Genomic DNA, 8,888 nt, shown 5'->3' with positions numbered 1-8,888 from the left:
TCCAGGTCAGGTATTGTGAGGCTCTCCATATAAACACATTCCTCCTGATTAGGCAGATTAGGTACTGGTGTGCATAATACAAACTCAGTAAACAAGCCTGCCACAGCTCAATGTACATAATAGACTAACAGCTCCCAACAATAAACCCATCTGCCTTCAACATTATGCCCTGTGTGCCCTACCTCAATTCTTTTGATGGAGATCACTAGGACTAGGAAGCCAAAAGGACTTCAGAATGAGATCCCAATGACATCTCTCGGTATTCACCCTATTGCAATTGGATCATCTTCATCTTCATTGTGGTAAGGTGTGGACTTGGGTTGAGATCATGCAGTTCCTGGCTCCTCTCTGCTTACAGCTTCCCTCTTTGTATGCACTTCTATTTCTGGCTATGGGATTTCCTTTTCTATCTTCTAGACTATGTACTTCAGGTCACTTGCTCTTGGTCCACTTGTACTTCCATCTCCGTGCTAGTTAGCTTTAATTGTCAACTTGACACAGCCTAGAGTCACCTGAGAAGGGAGTCTCAATTGAGGGATTTCTTAGATAACATTGGCCCACAGTTACAGAGGGGAAGATGTCCTCATTGCTAATTGATGTGAAAGGGACGGGCCCACTTCCAGCAGCACCATTCCTAGGCAAGGTGGTCGGACTACATAAGAAAGCAAGCTGAGCATGGCCTGCAAGCAAGCCAACAAGCATCATGCCTCCGTGGTTTCTTACTCAAGTTCCTGCTTGAGTTCCTGCCCTGACTTCCCTCAGTGATGGATGGTCAGTGACCTGGAAGCGTGAAACAAATAAATCCTTTCCCTAAATTGCTTTTGGTCATGGTGCTTATCATAGTCATAGATAAGAGACTAGAACGTTCTCCTAATTGTTCTACTAACTCCGGTGTCTCTTTCCAAACTGAGATGACTACACTTGTGTAATGCTTTAATGCTTTCCAGGTGTTCCACCAGCACATGATAAGGTGACTGGATTTCCTATACCAGACTAAAGAGGTAATACCAGACCACAGCTGGTGTGTCTTTTGGTTGGGGCACACTTATTTTGTATAATGTATTAATTGGGTCCTGAAAGGAACTTAGATTGTCCTTCAGCCATTAGCTCTGATTCAATGTGTTCATTATGTGCAGGACTAGCTTTTGCGGTCTTGTCCCAATCTCTCCAGAGCCTTACAAAAAGGAAATTCATATAACATCTTAGGGAGGCAGTCAAATCCTTACTATGTACCACCAAAAAAAGGTGAAATTTGGCTTCCACCAGCCAGGACAACTCTAGAATTGGTCAAGGGTTGCTATGCCTAATTCCCAGGCTCCTTGATGAAAGAAGGATGTGTCAATCATTCATAGGTGCTATGAATAAAGGCCCAAGTAGGAGGGAAGCCATCTCCATGGCTTCCTTATAGTCTTCCTCTTGTGTATGAACCAGTCTTTCTCATTCTTATTGACGTAGGATGTGTCCTACATAACTGGGACAAGTTTAATCTCCAAACCTTTAAGAAGAAAGAACTTGATCAAATAAGTTAATTTCTTTTGCCTCTTTTGTAAATGACTAGGTAGATGGTCTAAAGACCCAGATTTTTAAATTTTATTCATTTTATTTTATGTATATGAGTACATTGCCTACATGTATGTAAGAATACCTGTGTCATGAAATGCCTGCAGAGGTCAGAAGAGGAGTCAGATCCCCTGGAACTGGAGTTATGTTCAAGAGTTAGCCACCATGTAGGTATTGGGAACCAAACCTGGGTCCTCTGCAACAGCAGCCAGTGCTCTTAACCATCTTTCTAGCCCCTAAAGACCCAGATTTATGCAAATGATGTAACCAAGCAATTTAAGGTAGATGTTGGAGTAATATGACCAATAATTGGCAATTTAAGCTTTAATACCATCCTCCAGCTAGATCTATTTTATAAAAGACACACACAAAAGGTCAGGTGTGTCCTATCTCCAGGTTTTATGGCTTTAAAAAGAAAACTCAAATTACATGAAAAATTCTGTAAAGGAAAGTAAAACAGAGACCAGTGAGTATTAAAAAGAGACATAGAAGTTTGCAGGTATAGAAATACATTTTTGATAAAAAGAAAGTGCTTTTGAATAAAAAAGGATCACTTGGTGAAAGAGTTTTGCTGTACAAGTAAGGGATTGTTTCAAAATGGAAATAAAAAGTAGGTCAAAACCAGAAGGCTAAAGCATGCCACAGAAATCAAAACTTAAGATGTATGGTTGTGACTAAACTGGCTATATAATTCAAGATTATTAAAAATTTCTAAGCTTAAAATTCAACGTACTGGTGTAGAACGGGAGCCTGACTCTCTGTCTACAACAATAAAGTTTTCTTAAAATGCTGACCTGCTCTTAGTACAATTATAGAAAACTGGCTTAGAGAAAAAAGGATTTTATATTTTATCAAGATAATAGCTCATATTATCTGCTGGGTTTGTCAGGCTTTTAACTACTTAGGAAGCAGTCTCAATAGAGTCAGAATTATCTAAAACTGTTTATTTTTGTCATGATTTATCTAGGTATTAAACAAGAACTAAATTTTAAACCACAGTTTTTGCTCCAAAAACTGGTTTTTCTAGCATGATGGCTCCTTTCACATCAGAACTTGGGAAATAAAGATAGAAGAATCAAGAATTCAAGGTCATCCTAGCCACATAGGAAGTTGAGGCCAGCCTGAACTATATGAGATGTTGTCTCAGAAAACAAAAAACAAACAAAAGAGACTAGTTTAACTGACCTTCTTGGTATTTCCTAGCCATACCTGTAGGCCAATACCAATAAGGATAAAGCAGCTAAGAGGAAAGCCAATATTTTGGCTGTTTCCCCAAGTTAGCCAGGTCCCTGGGGAAGAATGGACCCCTCTAAAAGGGTCCTAAAACTGGGGTAAGTCTCTTATCTTCTTGATCAGAAAGGCCATGGAGACCCCAGAGGCTGGATTCTAATCAGTACACAATTTATAAATAGGAGAGTGAATCAGAGGTAGATGCCCTCAGTACATCTAAGGCAGTGGCATGGTTAAGAAGACCCTGACCCATCCAAGCAGATGGCACAACTTGTAGAGAAAAGCTAAAGTAGCCAAGGGGCTCTTCCCAGCCCCTAAAAGTAACCCCTGAGGAGCCTCCACTGAACTTAACAGTAAAAATAAGTAACTTTTGTCCACCTCCATGGTCTTAAACACCTATTGTGCTTTCCAAAAAGTAGGGCAATTGCTGCTAACACAAAATAGAAAGAGCTAGTCTTAATTTTAAAGAGACAAACAACTCAGTTATTACGACTCCTCATTAAACCCAAGGCATTGGTTACTGACATGACAGAAAGGCCCGTCATGCCCACCCTAGCTAGAGTAAAACTGAAGGAGTTTTCAAGATTTTCTTAACTATTAACAAAAATTTTCTCCAGCCTGAATCCCAAGAAAGACTTCAAGCCCTAATCAGTGGATCTGGTCATTGTGGGCTTTTAACTCTCTGCCAATCACCCTGTAATATTCCAGTGTTGCCCAAAAAGTTTGACAGATACTTTGAGGTGGTACAAGACCTTTGTGCTACAAGGGAAGCTGTTATTCCTGTGTGTCTAGTGGCCCCTATCCTCTATGCCCAAATTCCTTCTGATACTCAGTGGAGCACAGTCCTAGATCTTAAAGATGACTTTTTTGTATCCTCATAGCATCTCAGTCTCAATTCATTTTTGGACCAGTGTGCAAGGGTGTAATAGGTAGACCAATGTGCAAGGGTGTAATAGGCAATGCACCTGACTGTTCTTTCCCGGGGATTTAGAGACAGCTCCCATATTTTTTGACAGGTTCTAGCTAGGCACCTGATGACTTGACTTTAGCTAATGGAATGATCTTACAATATGTAGATGATCTCCTTATCTGCTATCCTTCTTTAAAAGAAGCCCCAAACCACCTAATACAAACTTTAAATTTCCTATCCAGCAGAGGATATGGAATGTCTTAGTTTACTTCCTGGTGCTGTGATAGATCTACACCATGACCAAAAGCAACTTAGGTGCAGAAAGGATTTATTTGGCTTACAGGTTACAATCTATCATCAATGGAAGCCAAGGCAGGAACTTGAAGCAAAGAACTGAGGCAGAGATAATGATGGAACACTGCCTGCTGGTTTGCTTCTCCTGGCTTGACATCAGTTACCTTTCTTATAACGCCCAGGTACACCTGTCCAGTGTGATACCACTCACAGTGAGCTGGGCTCTCCTATATCAGTTATAAGAAATGCCTCATAGACATAGCCACAGGCCAATCTGATCTAGGAAATTCCTCAATTAAGGTTCCCTCTTACCAGATGACTCCAGGTTTGTATCAAGTACACAACTAAAGCTCACTATGACATGGAGTCTCTCAGTCAAAGGTTCACATTTTAATTCCAAGGCATAGCAGTCTTTCAACAATTGTATCCAAGCCATCCAGGCTCTTGCAATTCCCAGAGCTAGAAAATAGCCTAGGGCCTTTGGAGGACTAACAGGGTCAGATTCAGATTCCTAGATATGGCCTTTATATGAATCCTTAAAGGGATATAATAATCAAATTCCCCTTTCTCAGAAACAAGAATGCCAAAACACTTGATAAATTAAAGCCTTCTTTGCTCAAAGCCTCAGCTTTAGAGTTGACATAAGCCATGTAAACATGGAGGAGACAGCTGACTCCACAAAGTTGTCCTCTGACCTTTATATATGTGCTATATCACAGGAATGAACATACATGGACACAGTACACATACACACACACACACATACACAACACACACACAACACAAATTAATAAATACAAATAAATACTCAATCCAAAGCAAGAAGAAAAGAGGAACCAAAACAGATGGAGAAAATAGAAAAATAGCAAGGTAGATATGTCTAACCATATCAATCTACAGAAAATTTCAAGAATAATACAAAAACTCAAGTACGCTTTTCCCAGCTTTTGGCGCTATTCTGTATTTGCTTTATCACGGACTCAATATTTATTTTTTTCTTCCTATTTTGGAAGCAGAATGTAGACATTACACCATTTATCCCTGCACCCTTCTCCAGGCACTCCCTGAAACAAGGCAGTTGCTTACATAATAGCCAAGTTATCAAGTTCAGGGAATTTTACAATGACTCTTCTCTACAAAGGCATTTTTAAAATTTAGCAGTTGTCCCAGGACTCTTCTTTTTTATCATTTTATGTGTATGAGTGTATTGCCTGCATGTATGTAAGTCTACTGTGCCATCAGTGCCCACGGAAGTCAGACGAAAGCATCAGATTCCCCTGGAACTGGAGTTACGGATGGTTGTTAGTCACCATGTGGATGCTGGGAACAGAACCTGGGTCCTCTGCAAGAGCAGCCAGTGCTCTTGACCACAGAGCCATCTCTCCAGTCACACCATCCCCCCCTCCCCAGGACTGTTCTTTATACAAGCTTATTTCCTAGCCCAGGATCCAGTCCACAATTACACATGACATTTAATATCATCCCTTTAATGTGGAACTGTTCCTCAGCCTGTCTTGGTCTTTCAGGGCCCTGACACTTCTTTAGAAGTGCAAGCAAAAAAAGAAGGAAGGAACTGGGTGTGATGGTACATGCTTTTAATCCCAGGATTTGTTAATGATTCAGTCATCACCATGAATACCACACTATGTGATCCTAACACAGAAAAACTGAGCCAAAGTGCTCGGTGGTTTGCTCAAAGTCACAGTAGGACAGCAAATGTCTAGGCTTTTAGTTCCAGCCTCTAGCTTTCTTAGGGGTGAAGTTCTCTCAGAAGACAGGGTACCAGCTAGAGCTTTCAAGGCTCTCTCTATAGGTTTCCCTAGTCACCTTTAAAAGTTCTAATACAAGCAATAGAATGCCATCTCCTTCAATGAGAATCAGGACCTCAGAGGCCTGAGCTATTACATCCAGATGTTAAGGATCTATCCCCGCCCCTTCGGACCACCGGTGAAGCAGAGATCCTCAGAAGGCCTGTGCAAGAAGACACACAGCTGTTAAGTAGACCCTGGACTCTAAGTCCAGGGAGCTGTTTATCAGTCTCCACAGCAGGTGATACTGTGTTCACAGGGTATGGAAAACGGTTTTAAGGCTACATAAAGCTTTACACAACGCTGATTAACATGAGAAAACCAATCCTTCCGTACTTCTCTCAGTGCTGCTGGTTACTTTAAGGGCAGCAGTGGCCTGTGCTAACAGGGTTTTTTTTGTTTGTTTGTTTGTTTTTTGTCATTTTGAGACCCAGGTGTCCTGGAACTCATTATGTAGACCAGGCTGGCCTTTAACTCACAGAGATCCACCTGCCTGGGACTACAGGTGTGCACCACCACACCCAGCAACTGACAGGTTTTTAATACTTTTTTTTGAAACATTCTCCCTGTAGCCTCAGCTGACCTGAACTCACTATGTAGACCAGGCTGGCCTTTAACTCACAGAGACCCGCCTGCCTCTGCCTCCCGAGTGCTGGGATTAAAGGCATGTGCCACCATGCTCCAGCCTCTTTAACACTTTTTAATCTCCTTCCCAAAACAGAGCCTGAGTCTTTAGTGGGAAACAGTACCAATGTCCACAAGAATTCAGTAACACTATTTTCTTTTTCTTTCTTTCTCTGTCTCTGTCTCTGTCTCTCTGTCTCTCTCTCACCATCTAATTATATCAAGTGATATAAGTTTTCCACTTATACATTATTTATATAATAATAAATGTATATAATACATTATATATAATAAATGTATATAATAAATTATTTATATAATAAATTTCCATACTAGTATATGTATTCAGGTTAAAGAAAAATTAGGTCAACTTAAAGAAAAATATTAAGTAAATACTGATCACTGGTTATCATACCTAAGAAAAACCTCAATGAGTAAAATGTATTATTTCATAATCACCTTGCAAGCAAGTGACTTAGTAATAAAATCGAAACTGTAAAGCACGTGCCTGAACTCATGGTGGGTACGTGTGACTAGAAATCTATCACACTAACTTGGGAGTCAGCTCTGCGCTCTGTGACTTCCTCTCTTCATTTCCCTCTTCGCCCCCTCACCACTCAGGACCTCTAAGCCCTTGAACGGAGGGAGGCCGTGGTCACCCAGGGAGAAGGAACGTTTGAACTGTTCTCAGTGGGGAAGGGGTGTGCTGCCCCTGGTGGACAGTTTGGAAATTGATGTAGATGTTTTTACCGTTCCGCTGTAACAGCAACCCTGGTATCTCTTGGATAGGCAGACATTCTTCGTACCCTAGGTGATACGTCTGCCCTCCCTAAACAGACATGTGAGCATACACAGACCACGCCTGTGAAATTTACTTCAGGACAATAAAGGGTATGTCGAAAATGTTAAGAGGGAAGATTCCTTAGTCCAATTATGACACATAAGCATTTAGTTGAACAAAGAGCAAAACAAAACAGGATTCTCCCTTTGTTTTGGGGTGTGTATGTGTACACACTCTGGAGGGAGGGTACACATATTTATGTGTGCAAGTGTGTGTGGAGGTCAGAGGTCAACTCCGGTGTCATTCCTTAGGTACTGCCCGCCTTGTTTTTGTTAGGTTAGGATGACTAGCCAGGGAGCCCTAGGAATCTGCCTGTCTCTGCCTCACCAGTGCTGGGATCACAAACCCATGCCACCATGCCCAGCTTTATCAACAGAGCTATCTTCTCAGCCTAAGAGTCTCAAGATGAGCATCTCCTGGGACCAGGGCAGGTTCTGAGAACTCCAGCCAACAACATGATCACACAGCATTTACAGAAGAAAGGAAGTGAGGTGCAGGAAATAAGTGCCTACAGCTTAGTCCTCCATCCGGGCAATCAGGTACAACTTAGTTAACTGGCTGCAGGGCCTCTTTCAACCAACCAAAGCTCAGTTACTCTGACCGAATTCTACATTGGTTTGGACTGTCTGGCTCAGGGCAAGTGCCCACTTTAAATTTCATTTAACACAAAATATTTATTGCAGAAAGCATTTGTGTCTGATAGGCCTGTCCTACAGCCATGAACACTTACAGCTTCACTTACAGCCACGGCAGGACTTCCCCTGTGGAGATCGCCTCAGAGGACCTAATGTTCTCTGAACTGGATGTTGCCGAGGTTACTTAACCAACTAGAGCCCTAGCTCCCAGCTGTTGAGTGTGTAACACGCCCTTAGGCAGGTGTAGCTCTGTGATTCCATGAGGTGCAGATGGCATGAATCTAGTGAGAAACAAATGCTCTGTGAATGTCGGGTGGTGGGGGCAGCAACTATCTTCCCTCCACCCGTTTTCTTTAAAGGCATTTCAGTAAACATGACTCAACAAACAGGATAAATGTGGTGGTATATGCCTGCCATCCTAGCACTTGATAGAGGCAGGAAGATCAAGGAATCTGAGGCCAGCCTCAGCTACATATCAAGCTTAAGGCCAGCCTGGGCTACGTGAAACCATGTCAAGAAAAAAAAAAGGCTAGGATTTCCAGATAAAACTTAACACAACCATCAAGCTAAGAGTGTCCTAAGGCGAAATCTCCACTCACAGCAGTCAGCAGAGACTAGCTGATTAGTAACAGCAGCAAGTGAGCATCAAACACGGCGGGACGCACCCTCTAGTGGCAAAATCACATCATCGCGAGAAGACCGGATTCTGAAAGCGAAGCGAAGACCTTTATCCTTTTCAAGGGGAACAGCAAAACCAATTATTAAATTGAGTTAAAAGGCAGTACGCCTGAAATGGACTGGTGGAGATTTGCTATCTTGCTCTTCCAGGTGGCAGGCCCCTTCAGATTTGGGGCTGTGACTCAAACCAATGTAGTCTTCAGAGCACTTAGCAGAGGCTTACCCACAGAACATACATTCCATCCATTACTTGATAAAATAATTAGCACTTATGAAATGATCACTGTGCCCAGCACTAGTCATTTGCT

The sequence above is a fragment of the Nannospalax galili genome, unplaced genomic scaffold (genome assembly GCF_000622305.1).
Source record: "Nannospalax galili isolate Female #2095 unplaced genomic scaffold, S.galili_v1.0 scaffold667, whole genome shotgun sequence".
Taxonomy (NCBI): Eukaryota; Metazoa; Chordata; class Mammalia; order Rodentia; family Spalacidae; genus Nannospalax; species Nannospalax galili.
Note: the sequence above shows the minus strand (reverse complement) of the source record.